Here is a 15,632-nt window from a genome sequence, read left to right as displayed (position 1 = left end):
CCTGTACAGAGACTATTATTACCAGTTATTTATATAGCGCACACATATTCCGCAGCGCTGTACAGAGACTATTATTACCAGTTATTATATAGAGCACACATATTCCGCAGCGCTGTACAGAGAATATTATTACCAGTTATTATATAGCGCACACATATTCCGCAGCGATGTACAGAGACTATTATTACCAGTTATTATATAGCGCACACATATTCCACAGCGCTGTACAGAGACTATTATTACCAGTTATTATATAGAGCACACATATTCCGCAGCGCTGTACAGAGAATATTATTACCAGTTATTATATAGCGCACACATATTCCGCAGCGATGTACAGAGACTATTATTACCAGTTATTATATAGCACACATATATTCCACAGCACTGTACAGAGATTATTATTACCAGTTATTATATAGTGCACACATATTCCGCAGCGCTGTACAGAGAATATTATTACCAGTTATTATATAGCGCACACATATTCCGCAGCGCTGTACAGAGACTATTATTACCAGTTATTATATAGTGCACACATATTCCGCAGTGCTGTACAGAGACTATTATCACCAGTTATTTATATAGCGCACACATATTCCACAGCGCTGTACAGAGAATATTACCAGTTATTATATAGCGCACACATATTCCACAGCGCTGTACAGAGAATATTACCAGTTATTATATAGCGCACACATATTCCACAGCGCTGTACAGAGAATATTATTACTAATTATTATATAGTGCACACATATTCCGCAGCGCTGTACAGAGAATATTATTACTAATTATTATATAGTGCACACATATTCCGCAGCGCTGTACAGAGAATATTATTACCAGTTATTTATATAGCGCACACATATTCCGCAGCGCTGTACAGAGACTATTATTACCAGTTATTATATAGCGCACACATATTCCGCAGCGCTGTACAGAGACTATTATTACCAGTTATTATATAGCGCACACATATTCCGCAGCGCTGTACAGAGATTATTATTACCAGTTATTATATAGCGAACACATATTCCGCAGCGCTGTACAGAGACTATTATTACCAGTTATTATATAGAGCACACATATTCCGCAGCGCTGTACAGAGAATATTATTACCAGTTATTATATAGCGCACACATATTCCGCAGCGATGTACAGAGACTATTATTACCAGTTATTATATAGCACACATATATTCCACAGCACTGTACAGAGATTATTATTACCAGTTATTATATAGTGCACACATATTCCGCAGCGCTGTACAGAGAATATTATTACCAGTTATTATATAGCGCACACATATTCCGCAGCGCTGTACAGAGACTATTATTACCAGTTATTATATAGTGCACACATATTCCGCAGTGCTGTACAGAGACTATTATCACCAGTTATTTATATAGCGCACACATATTCCACAGCGCTGTACAGAGAATATTACCAGTTATTATATAGCGCACACATATTCCACAGCGCTGTACAGAGAATATTACCAGTTATTATATAGCGCACACATATTCCACAGCGCTGTACAGAGAATATTATTACTAATTATTATATAGTGCACACATATTCCGCAGCGCTGTACAGAGAATATTATTACTAATTATTATATAGTGCACACATATTCCGCAGCGCTGTACAGAGAATATTATAACCAGTTATTTATATAGCGCACACATATTCCGCAGCGCTGTACAGAGACTATTATTACCAGTTATTATATAGCGCACACATATTCCGCAGCGCTGTACAGAGACTATTATTACCAGTTATTATATAGCGCACACATATTCCGCAGCGCTGTACAGAGATTATTATTACCAGTTATTATATAGCGAACACATATTCCGCAGCGCTGTACAGAGAATATTATTACCAGTTATTATATAGCGCACACATATTCCGCAGCGCTGTACAGAGACTATTATTACCAGTTATTTATATAGCGCTCACATATTCCATAGCTCTGTACAGAGAATATTATTACCAGTTATTTATATAGCGCACACATATTCCACAGCGCTGTACAGAGAGTATTATTATCAGTTATTATATAGCGCACACATATTCCGCAGCGCTGTACAGAGAATATTATTACCAGTTATTATATAGAGCACACATACTCCGCTGCGCTGTACAGAGAATATTATTACCAGTTATTATATAGCGCACACATACTCCGCTGCGCTGTACAGAGAATATTATTACCAGTTATTATATAGAGCACACATACTCCGCTGCGCTGTACAGAGAATATTATTACCAGTTATTCATATATCGCACACATATTCCGCAGCGCTGTACAGAGAATATTATTACCAGTTATTATATAGAGCACACATACTCCGCTGCGCTGTACAGAGAATATTATTACCAGTTATTATATAGCGCACACATATTCCACAGTGCTGTACAGAGGTTATTATTACGTTATTATATAGAGCACACATATTCCACAGGGGATGCAGTTAATATCCCGGCGGTCGGGATCCCGGCGTTCAGAATCCCGACGCCGGAATCCCGACCGCCGAAATACCGACATATTCTCCCTCCGTGGGTGTCCACGACACCCCTGGAGGGAGAATAAATTAGTGTGCCGAGCGTAGCGAGGCACCGGGCCCGCTGCGTGGCGAGCGCAGCGAGCCCGCAAGGGGGGGCGATCCACGTCCCCCCCTTGTCGGCATTTCGGCTGTCGGGATTCCGGCGTCGGGATTCTGAACGCCGGGATCCCGACCGCCGGGATTCAGTACTGAATCCATTCCACAGTGGTGTACAGAGACTATTATTACCAGTTATTATATAGCGCACACATATTCCGCAGCGCTGTACAGAGACTATTATTACCAGTCATTTATATAGCGCACACATATTCTGCAGCGCTGTACAGAGACTATTATTACCAGTTATTATATAGCGCACACGTATTCCACAGCGCTGTACAGAGAATATTATTACCAGTTATTATATAGCGCACACATTTTCCACAGCGCAGTACAGAGAATATTATTACCAGTTATTATATAGCGCACACATATTCCGCAGCGCTGTACAGAGATATTATTACCAGTTATTATATAGCGCACACATATTCCACAGCGCTGTACAGAGAATATTAATACCAGTTATTATATAGTGCACACATATTCCACAGCGCTGTACAGAGATTATTATTACCAGTTATTATATAGCGCACACATATTCCACAGCGCTGTACAGAGAATATTATTACCAGTTATTATATAGTGCACACATATTCCACAGCGCTGTACAGAGACTATTATTACCAGATATTATATAGCGCACACATATCCCGCAGCGCTGTACAGAGACTATTATTACCACTTATTATATAGCGCCCACATATTCCGCAGCGCTGTACAGAGACTATTATTACCAGTTATTTATATAGCGCACACATATTCCGCAGCGCTGTACAGAGACTATTATTACCAGTTATTATATAGAGCACACATATTCCGCAGCGCTGTACAGAGAATATTATTACCAGTTATTATATAGCGCACACATATTCCGCAGCGATGTACAGAGACTATTATTACCAGTTATTATATAGCGCACACATATTCCACAGCGCTGTACAGAGACTATTATTACCAGTTATTATATAGCGCACACATATTCCACAGCGCTGTACAGAGACTATTATTACCAGTTATTATATAGAGCACACATATTCCGCAGCGCTGTACAGAGAATATTATTACCAGTTATTATATAGCGCACACATATTCCGCAGCGATGTACAGAGACTATTATTACCAGTTATTATATAGCACACATATATTCCACAGCACTGTACAGAGATTATTATTACCAGTTATTATATAGTGCACACATATTCCGCAGCGCTGTACAGAGAATATTATTACCAGTTATTATATAGCGCACACATATTCCGCAGCGCTGTACAGAGACTATTATTACCAGTTATTATATAGTGCACACATATTCCGCAGTGCTGTACAGAGACTATTATCACCAGTTATTTATATAGCGCACACATATTCCACAGCGCTGTACAGAGAATATTACCAGTTATTATATAGCGCACACATATTCCACAGCGCTGTACAGAGAATATTACCAGTTATTATATAGCGCACACATATTCCACAGCGCTGTACAGAGAATATTATTACTAATTATTATATAGTGCACACATATTCCGCAGCGCTGTACAGAGAATATTATTACTAATTATTATATAGTGCACACATATTCCGCAGCGCTGTACAGAGAATATTATTACCAGTTATTTATATAGCGCACACATATTCCGCAGCGCTGTACAGAGACTATTATTACCAGTTATTATATAGCGCACACATATTCCGCAGCGCTGTACAGAGACTATTATTACCAGTTATTATATAGCGCACACATATTCCGCAGCGCTGTACAGAGATTATTATTACCAGTTATTATATAGCGAACACATATTCCGCAGCGCTGTACAGAGACTATTATTACCAGTTATTATATAGAGCACACATATTCCGCAGCGCTGTACAGAGAATATTATTACCAGTTATTATATAGCGCACACATATTCCGCAGCGATGTACAGAGACTATTATTACCAGTTATTATATAGCACACACATATTCCACAGCGCTGTACAGAGAATATTACCAGTTATTTATATAGCGCACACATATTCCGCAGCGATGTACAGAGACTATTATTACCAGTTATTATATAGCACACATATATTCCACAGCACTGTACAGAGATTATTATTACCAGTTATTATATAGTGCACACATATACCACAGCGCTGTGCAGAGACTATTATTACCAGTTATTATATAGCGCACACATATTCCGCAGCGCTGTACAGAGACTATTATTACCAGTTATTATATAGCGCACACATATTCCGCAGCGCTGTACAGAGACTATTATTACCAGTTATTATATAGTGCACACATATTCCGCAGCGCTGTACAGAGAATATTATTACCAGTTATTATATAGCGCACACATATTCCGCAGCGATGTACAGAGACTATTATTACCAGTTATTATATAGCGCACACATATTCCACAGCGCTGTACAGAGACTATTATTACCAGTTATTATATAGCGCACACATATTCCACAGCGCTGTACAGAGACTATTATTACCAGTTATTATATAGAGCACACATATTCCGCAGCGCTGTACAGAGAATATTATTACCAGTTATTATATAGCGCACACATATTCCGCAGCGATGTACAGAGACTATTATTACCAGTTATTATATAGCACACATATATTCCACAGCACTGTACAGAGATTATTATTACCAGTTATTATATAGTGCACACATATTCCGCAGCGCTGTACAGAGAATATTATTACCAGTTATTATATAGCGCACACATATTCCGCAGCGCTGTACAGAGACTATTATTACCAGTTATTATATAGTGCACACATATTCCGCAGTGCTGTACAGAGACTATTATCACCAGTTATTTATATAGCGCACACATATTCCACAGCGCTGTACAGAGAATATTACCAGTTATTATATAGCGCACACATATTCCACAGCGCTGTACAGAGAATATTACCAGTTATTATATAGCGCACACATATTCCACAGCGCTGTACAGAGAATATTATTACTAATTATTATATAGTGCACACATATTCCGCAGCGCTGTACAGAGAATATTATTACTAATTATTATATAGTGCACACATATTCCGCAGCGCTGTACAGAGAATATTATTACCAGTTATTTATATAGCGCACACATATTCCGCAGCGCTGTACAGAGACTATTATTACCAGTTATTATATAGCGCACACATATTCCGCAGCGCTGTACAGAGACTATTATTACCAGTTATTATATAGCGCACACATATTCCGCAGCGCTGTACAGAGATTATTATTACCAGTTATTATATAGCGAACACATATTCCGCAGCGCTGTACAGAGACTATTATTACCAGTTATTATATAGAGCACACATATTCCGCAGCGCTGTACAGAGAATATTATTACCAGTTATTATATAGCGCACACATATTCCGCAGCGATGTACAGAGACTATTATTACCAGTTATTATATAGCACACACATATTCCACAGCGCTGTACAGAGAATATTACCAGTTATTTATATAGCGCACACATATTCCGCAGCGATGTACAGAGACTATTATTACCAGTTATTATATAGCACACATATATTCCACAGCACTGTACAGAGATTATTATTACCAGTTATTATATAGTGCACACATATACCACAGCGCTGTGCAGAGACTATTATTACCAGTTATTATATAGCGCACACATATTCCGCAGCGCTGTACAGAGACTATTATTACCAGTTATTATATAGCGCACACATATTCCGCAGCGCTGTACAGAGACTATTATTACCAGTTATTATATAGTGCACACATATTCCGCAGTGCTGTACAGAGACTATTATCACCAGTTATTTATATAGCGCACACATATTCCACAGCGCTGTACAGAGAATATTACCAGTTATTATATAGCGCACACATATTCCACAGCGCTGTACAGAGAATATTACCAGTTATTATATAGCGCACACATATTCCACAGCGCTGTACAGAGAATATTATTACTAATTATTATATAGTGCACACATATTCCGCAGCGCTGTACAGAGAATATTATTACTAATTATTATATAGTGCACACATATTCCGCAGCGCTGTACAGAGAATATTATAACCAGTTATTTATATAGCGCACACATATTCCGCAGCGCTGTACAGAGACTATTATTACCAGTTATTATATAGCGCACACATATTCCGCAGCGCTGTACAGAGACTATTATTACCAGTTATTATATAGCGCACACATATTCCGCAGCGCTGTACAGAGATTATTATTACCAGTTATTATATAGCGAACACATATTCCGCAGCGCTGTACAGAGAATATTATTACCAGTTATTATATAGCGCACACATATTCCGCAGCGCTGTACAGAGACTATTATTACCAGTTATTTATATAGCGCTCACATATTCCATAGCTCTGTACAGAGAATATTATTACCAGTTATTTATATAGCGCACACATATTCCGCAGTGCTGTACAGAGAATATTATTACCAGTTATTATATAGCGCACACATATTCCACAGCGCTGTACAGAGAGTATTATTATCAGTTATTATATAGCGCACACATATTCCACAGCGCTGTACAGAGATTATTATTACCAGTTATTATATAGCGCACACATATTCCGCAGCCCAGTACAGAGAATATTATTACCAGTTATTTATATAGCGCACACATATTATGCAGTGCTGTACAGAGAATATTATTTCCAGTTATTATATAGCGCCCACATATTCCGCAGCGCTGTACAGAGAATATTATTAATAGTTATTATATAGCACACACATATTCCGCAGCGCTGTACAGAGACTATTATTACCAGTTATTTATATAGCGCACACATATTCCACAGCGCTGTACAGAGAATATTATTACCAGTTATTTATATAGCGCACACATATTCCGCAGCGCTGTACAGAGTATAGTTGAACATCCCCATTAGTCCCTGCCCCAGTGGAGCTTACAATCTATATTCCCTACCACATGTACAGGCACACACAAACATTCTAGGGTTGATTTTTGTTGGAAGCCAATTAACCTACAAGTATTTTCTTGGAGTATGGAAGGAAACCCACGCAAGTACGGGGAGAATATACAAACTCCACACAATTAGGGCCATGGTGGGAATCAAACCCATGACCTCAGTGCTGTGAGGCAGTAATTTATTTATTTATTTTCAGTGTCTAACCCCTTCACGACATTTGACGTATATATACGTCATGGTCGGGAAGTACTTCCCGACACATGACGTATATATACGTCATGACTTCTAACTGTCACTGCGTCTAGAGACGCAGTGACAGTTAGGTGATGTCTGCTGTCCCTGACTCGACTGTCCCTGACTCGACATCCCCCCTCGCCGCCCAGGGGGGGCAGGGGTGCCCCCCCCGGTCGGCGATCGCTGTGATTGGCTGTTCAAATCTGAACAGCCATTCACAGCGTTTCCTGTGTTACCGGCGGCTAAGCCGCTCGGTAACACAGGGATCGGTGGTGATCGGTGCTGTCAAGTACAGCACCGATCACCTCCGATGTGCAGCACCCCCCTCAAACCCGCCGGGCACTCACCCGGCAGCAGTGGCAGCAGTAGCGGCTCCCCCGGAGCGTCTGAAGCGCACGCAGCGCTGACCTCCTCCCCCCTCCCCCCCGCAGCAGCAGCAGCAGCATCAAGCTGCAGAAAAAGTAAAAAAAAAAAATATATGCACTAAAAAACTATATATATATATATATATATATATATATATATATATATATATATATATATATATATATATATATACACACACATATATATATATATATATATATATGTGTGTGTGTATGTATATATATATATATATATATATATATACACATATATATATATATGTGTGTGTGTGTGTGTGTGTGTATATACCGCACCGCCAGCCCCCCCCCCCCCCCCTCCCACCCGGCAGCCCCCCTCCCTCCCACCCACCCGGCTGCCGCAGCTTGTGGGGGGGTTCCACTGTATTGGTGCTTCGGGGGTCTTGCTAATGCGACATAGCACCCACCATTCATTCCACCACCAAAAATCACTCCTTCCCTTCTGAGTCCTGCCATGCACCCAACTGGTATTTTTTGGTCACACGTGAGGCATTGCCGTACTCGGGAGAAATTGGGGCACAGATTTTGGGGTGCTTTGTCTCCTTCATTCCTTGTGAAAATAAAAAATTTTGAGCCAGAACTGCATTTTTCTGTAAAAAATTACATTTTTTTACACAAAAATGCAGATCTGGCTCAAAATTTTTCATTTTCACAAGGAATGAAGGAGACAAAGCACCCCAAAATCTGTGCCCCAATTTCTCCCGAGTACGGCAATGCCTCATGTGTGACCAAAAAATACCAGTTGGGTGCATGGCAGGACTCAGAAGGGAAGGAGTGATTTTTGGATTTTGCAGCACAGATTCTGGTTGAATGACCCCCGAAACACCCATACAGTGGAACCCCCCCACAAGTGACCCCATTTTGCAAACTACACCCTTCAGGGAATTCATCAAGGGGTATAGTGTACATTTCAAACCCCCCGGGGTTTCACCAATTTTGATACAACTGAGCTGTGAAAATGAAAAATTATTTTTTTTTCATTTTCACTGCCCAGTTGTACCACAATTGGTGAAACCCCTGGGGGTTTGAAATGTACACTATACCCCTAGATGAATTCCCTGAAGGGTGTAGTTTGCAAAATGGGGTCACTTGTGGGGGGGTACCTAACTTTTAGCATCTTATGGTGCCTAGAAACCTACATTGTGCCTAAAAAATAATCTCATAAAAAGGAGGCTCCAAAATCAAGTAGGTGCTCCTTCTATTATGAAGCCTGTGGTTTGGTCACCGTGCACACTAGGGCCACATATAGGATATTTATGAAAACCAAAGAATTGGGGGAATCAATTTTTAGTCACATTTCTCTAGTAAAATCTACTGTGTTCCTTAGAAAAATGTATTAAAATTGAAACTCTGCAAAAAAAAAGAAATTTTGAAATTTCACCTACACTTTGTTTTAATTCCTGTGAAACACCTAAAGGGTTAACAAACTTCCAAAATGCTGTTTTGAATACTGTGAGGGGTGCAGTTTTTGAAATGGCATCATTTATGGGGGTGTCTCACATACAAGTCACTCAAAGTCACATCATAACTGACCTGGTCCCTAAAAAAATCAGAGTTTGAAATTTTCTTGAAAATTTGAGAATTTGCTATTCATATTTTAAGCCTCCTAGTGTCCAAAAAAATGAAAATGAGGTTGAAATAATGATGGCAACATAAAGTAGACATATGGTCTATGTTAGTTATTCACTATTTTGAGTGGTAAGATTATTTGTCTCACAAGCAGAAAATTTAACATTTTGCAAATCGCAAAATTTTCCATTTTTTTACGACATTTTGGTATTTTTCACAAAAAAACACAGACTGTATCCACGAAAATTTACCACTAACTTGAAGTACAATGTGTCACGAGAAAACAATCTCAAAATCACTGGGATAAGTAAAAGCAAAAAAAAGTTATCCCCACTTAAGTGATACATGCCAGATTTGAAAAAAAGGGCTCTGTCAGGAAGGCAAAAACTGGCTCTGTCATGAAGGGGCTAATATAGCACAGCAAGTTCGGTTACAGTGTCTTATATAGCGCAGTAGATTCCGTTACAGTGTCTTATATAGCGGCAGCAGATTCTGTTACAGTGTCTTATATAGCGCAGCAGATTCCGTTACAGTGTCTTATATAGCGCAGCAGATTCCGTTACAGCGTCTTATATAGCGGCAGCAGATTCTTTTACAGTGTCTTATATAGCGCAGCAGATTCCGTTACAGTGTCTTATATAGCGCAGCAGATTCCGTTACAGCGGCTTATATAGCGCAGCAGATTCCGTTACAGCGGCTTATATAGCGCAGCAGATTCCATTATAGCGCCTTATATAGCGCAGCAGATTCCGTTACAGTGTGTTATATAGCGCAGCAGATTCCGTTATAGCGCCTTATATAGCGCAGCAGATTCCGTTACAGGGTCTTATATAGCGCAGCAGATTCCGTTACAGCGTCTTATATAGCGCAGCAGATTCCGTTACAGTGTCTTATATAGCGCAGCAGATTCCGTTACAGGTTCTTATATAGCGCAGCAGATTCCGTTACAGTGTCTTATATAGCGCAGCAGATTCCGTTACAGTGTCTTATATAGCGCAGCAGATTCAGTTACAGCGTCTTATATAGCGGCAGCAGATTCTGTTACAGTGTCTTATATAGTGCAGCAGATTCCGTTACAGTGTCTTATATAGCGCAGCAGATTCCATTACAGTGTCTCATATAGCGCAGCAGATTCCGTTACAGCGTCTTATATAGCGCAGCAGATTCCGTTACAGCGTCTTATATAGCGCAGCAGATTCCGTTACAGCGTCTTATATACAGCAGCAGATTCCGTTACAGCGTCTTATATAGCGCAGCAGATTCCGTTACAGTGTCTTATATACAGCAGAAGATTCCGTGACAGCGACTTATATAGCGCAGCAGATTCCGTTACAGTGTCTTATATATCGCAGCAGATTCCGTTACAGTGTCTTATATAGCGCAGCAGATTTTGTTACAGTGTCTTATATAGCGCAGCAGATTCCGTTACAGCGTCTTATATAGCGCAGCAGATTCTGTTACAGCGATCTTATATATCTCCCATCTCGACCACTACGCTCTACACAAGATCTGCATCTCTCTTCTGCACGGATCACTAGCTCCCATTCACTATTACAGGACTTTCATCGGGCTGCTCCCATCCTATGGAATGCCCTTCCACGCACATTTAGACTCTCCACCTGTCTCCAAACTTTCAAGCGTTCCCTGAAAACTCACCTCTTCAGGCAAGCCTATCATATTTAAGTTCTACATGCATAACCCTCCGAGGCACTTATGTATTACTGTATATAGCTTCCCTTCTGGACTTGTAAATGCTATGCTATTACTGGTGCCTGTCCTTGTGTTTCCCCCCTATATCCCTATAGATTGTAAGCTTGCAGCAGGGCCCTCCTACCTCCAAGTCTGTCTGTTGTTACCCAGTTTGTTTTATCATTGTCTACAATTGTAAAGCGCAACGGAATCTGCTGCGCTATATAAGAAACTGTAAATAAATAAAGGTACTTATGTACTAACTGGGCTGCCAATTTTGAAATCGGGTCCATCGCATCGCATCGCATCCGACCATATCGCATGTGATGCGATGCGATGCGATGGACCTGATTTTTCCATAGGATTCAATTTTAAAATGGACTGATTCCATTTTAACATGGAATTCAATGGGAAAAGGGGTCCTTTTCATACCCCTACTATCCAAGTGGGCATGGAGTTGGATATAAACCTGTGGCGAGCGTAGCGAGCCACCGAGCCCGAAGTGTGGCGAGCGAACACAGAATACCGTCCCCTCGCGAGGCGCGCTTCGCTCGCCACGCTTCGGGCTCGGTGGCTCGCTACGCTCGCCACAGGTTTATATCCAACTCCGTGCCCACTTGGATAGTAGGGGTATGAAAAGGACCCCTTTTTCCCATTGAATTCGATGTTAAAATGGACTCAGTCCATTTTAACATTGAATCCTATGGAAAAATCAGGTCATCGCATCGCATCGCATGCGATATGGTCGTATGCGATGCGATATCGCATCGCATCTGATTGTATGCCTTAAGTTAAGGCATACAATCAAAAAATCGGCAGCCCAGATACTACATAAGTACCTAAATAAATAAATAAATAGCGCAGCAGATTCCGATACTTTGTCTTATATAGCCAGGGCCGGCGCCACCACTAGGCAGCTCTAGGCATTTGCCTAGGGCGCCGGCACCTGGAGGGCGGCAGTTCGCCCCTCACCCCCAGCACTGTGGTACCTGTGTAAAAAAAACTTCCGTCCCCGGCGTCTCTGCTGAGTGCTGGTGCGTGCAGGGGTGTCCGTGCCGCCGGGGGAGCCTGCGGCGCTGTAATTGTGTATAAGCTAGTCGCGCCTGGCGGGGTCCCCACAGTGAATAGAAAATGCGCGCGGTGGCGTGGGAAGCGCTAGTTATTTTCTATTCACTGTAGGGACCCCGCCGGGCCCGACAAGCTTATACACAATAACAGCGCCGCAGGCTCCACCGGCGGCACGGACACCCCTGCACGCACCAGCACTCAGCAGGGACGCCGGGGACGGAAGTTTTTTTTACACAGGTACCAACCTTCCCCCCCCCCCCCCGGCACCGGGGCGCCCCTACCCCGACTCGCCTGGGGCCCTGTATATAGCGCAGTAGATTCCATTACAGCGTCTTATATAGCGCAGCAGATTCCGTTACAGTGTCTTATATAGCGCAGCAGATTCCATTACAGCGTCTTATATAGCGCAGCAGATTCCGTTACAGTGTCTTATATAGCGCAGCAGATTCCGTTACAGCGTCTTATATAGAGCAGCAGATTCCGTTACAGCGTCTTATATAGCGCAGCAGATTCCGTTACAGTGTCTTATATAGCGCAGCAGATTCTGTTACAGCATCTTATATAGCGCAGCAGATTCCGTTACAGCGTCTTACATAGCGCAGCAGATTCCGTTGCAGTGTATTATATAGCGCAGCAGATTCTGTTACAGTGTCTTATATAGCGCAGCAGATTCCATTACAGTGTCTTATATAGCGCAGCAGATTCCGTTACAGTGTCTTATACAGCGCAGCAGATTCCGTTACAGTGTCTTATATAGCGCAGCAGATTTTGTTAGTGTCTTATATAGCGCAGCAGATTCCGTTACAGCGTCTTATATAGCGCAGCAGATTCTGTTACAGTGTCTTATATAGCGCAGCAGATTCCGTTACAGTGTCTTATATAGCGCAGCAGATTTTGTTACAGTGTCTTATATAGCGCAGCAGATTCCGTTACAGCGTCTTATATAGCGCAGCAGATTCCGTTACAGTGTCTTATATAGCGCAGCAGATTCCGTTACAGTGTCTTATATAGCGCAGCAGATTTTGTTACAGTGTCTTATATAGCGCAGCAGATTCCGTTACAGCGTCTTATATAGCGCAGCAGATTCCGTTACAGCGTCTTATATAGCGCAGCAGATTCCATTACAGTGTCTTATATAGCGCAGCAGATTCTATTACAGTGTCTTATATAGCGCAGCAGATTCCATTACAGTGTCTTATATAGCACAGCAGATTCCATTGTGCTTTACAATTAGAAACAACAGTGATTAAACAAACTGGGTAGAGGTAGGAGGGCCCTGCTTGCAAACTTACAATCTGTTCATGACCATTATACCATCCGTGATGTCCCAATCCAAATAAAGCCTCTGATGAAGCTGCACATTAGCTGGTGAAACGCATCGCAAAGAAGACTATCAGTTATGTATGGATTGGAAAGTGGTTCTGTAGCTGGAGTCACTATGCCCTCTGGGATATATTACAGCATCCACCAGGGGGCATATTGTCCCCCTCTGCATGGTACATGGGTCAGCTGCTGGGGGGGAAGGGGGCACTAGATCCCCTGTACCAGTGGCGTAAATTCATCCCAGTTGCCCGGAGGCACAATTTGGCACACCTTGGACTCTGCAAAAGTCACGCTTTGTGATTTTTCGAAAAATTTTCACCTCTGATCTATTATACAATATCTTTATACAAATTCTACTGCTGCAAACAATTTTCAGAATCCATCCCCTTGCTACATTTGGAGAAACAGCTAAGCCGGGTTTTACATGTTGCTATAAATTGAGGGAAAAAAGCCAAGATGTATGTGGACACATCTGTATATTGATGCCCCTCAACACATCCACATCCACACACATAACCTTATATAATTATATGTCTTTTATGAAATATAATATATATATATATATGGAGAAAGATAAAACACATATGTATTTCAGAACTCAGCCACAAAAGTTATTTTGATGGCTTTCAATTAATGGATTTAAACTTTCAGGGGAGGAGAGGTGCCCCCTTGAGTGCAGGAGCCTGGCGGCAGATGACTCCATTACCTCCCAGAGTTCTGCCACTGCCCTGTACAGCACAAACGGTGCAGTATTTTGGAGGGGTGGTTGTGGCTGCACTCCCAGATGTTTCCCCAGCCCCCTACTACGTGGCCTGTGCAAGCTCATGGCGGCGCTACACGTGTGCTCTTGTATTTCTATGTATTGCTTATTGGGGTGCCAGATGACCTCCCAACAGTCGAGATCCTGGCTTACAGGGGCTATTCTCCTTTGTGGGGGTCCACAACCCCCAGAGAGGGAGAACAGAACCTGTGGCAACGCAGCGAGACCCTTTTTGTGCTTGCCCCCTGTCGGAGTACTGGTGGTCGGGATTCCGATGTCTGTAAGTGGCTGTCGGACCTTATATTGGGAGTCGCTGTGATATATTCTTAGCCGTGCTGATGGTTATTCTCTATTAGCCCAACACCCACCGTCGCCTCCAGCACGGATCCCATATCTCCAGGCCAGATCCCGTGCGGCTGCGTCACGTGAGATGTGACATATGTACACACACGTCATGTACAGTAATATAGGACACAGAGAGCGTAGCTATGTATAAAGCGACTCACACACACAGAAGCCTCATCTATGTACTATGGCGGTCAGTGTCATTAAGTGTTGTACAGTACCATATAGTGTGGTGCAGTGCCGTACAGTATCATACAGTGTAGTGTACTGTGCCATATAGTAGCATACAGTATCATAGTGTACAGTACCATACAGTGTTTTACAGTGTCATACAGTACCATATAGCATAACACATTGCCGTACAGTACAGTGCTGTACATTTTACGGTACGACTATAATACTGTACAGTACCATACAGTATCATACAGTGTCGTAAGATGCTGTACAGTGTCATACAGTGCTGAACAGTATCATAGTGTTGTACAGTGTACTGTGCCATATAATACTGTACAGTATTGTACAGTGCCATACTGTATGGCACTGTACAACACTGTATGTATTGTATGACACTGTATGATACTGTAGGGTACTGTATACCATATAGTATCGTACAT

This window comes from Crinia signifera, chromosome 3, assembly GCF_055691185.1.
Source record: "Crinia signifera chromosome 3, ASM5569118v1, whole genome shotgun sequence".
NCBI classification, from domain to species: domain Eukaryota; kingdom Metazoa; phylum Chordata; class Amphibia; order Anura; family Myobatrachidae; genus Crinia; species Crinia signifera.
This window is presented reverse-complemented; position numbering follows the sequence as displayed.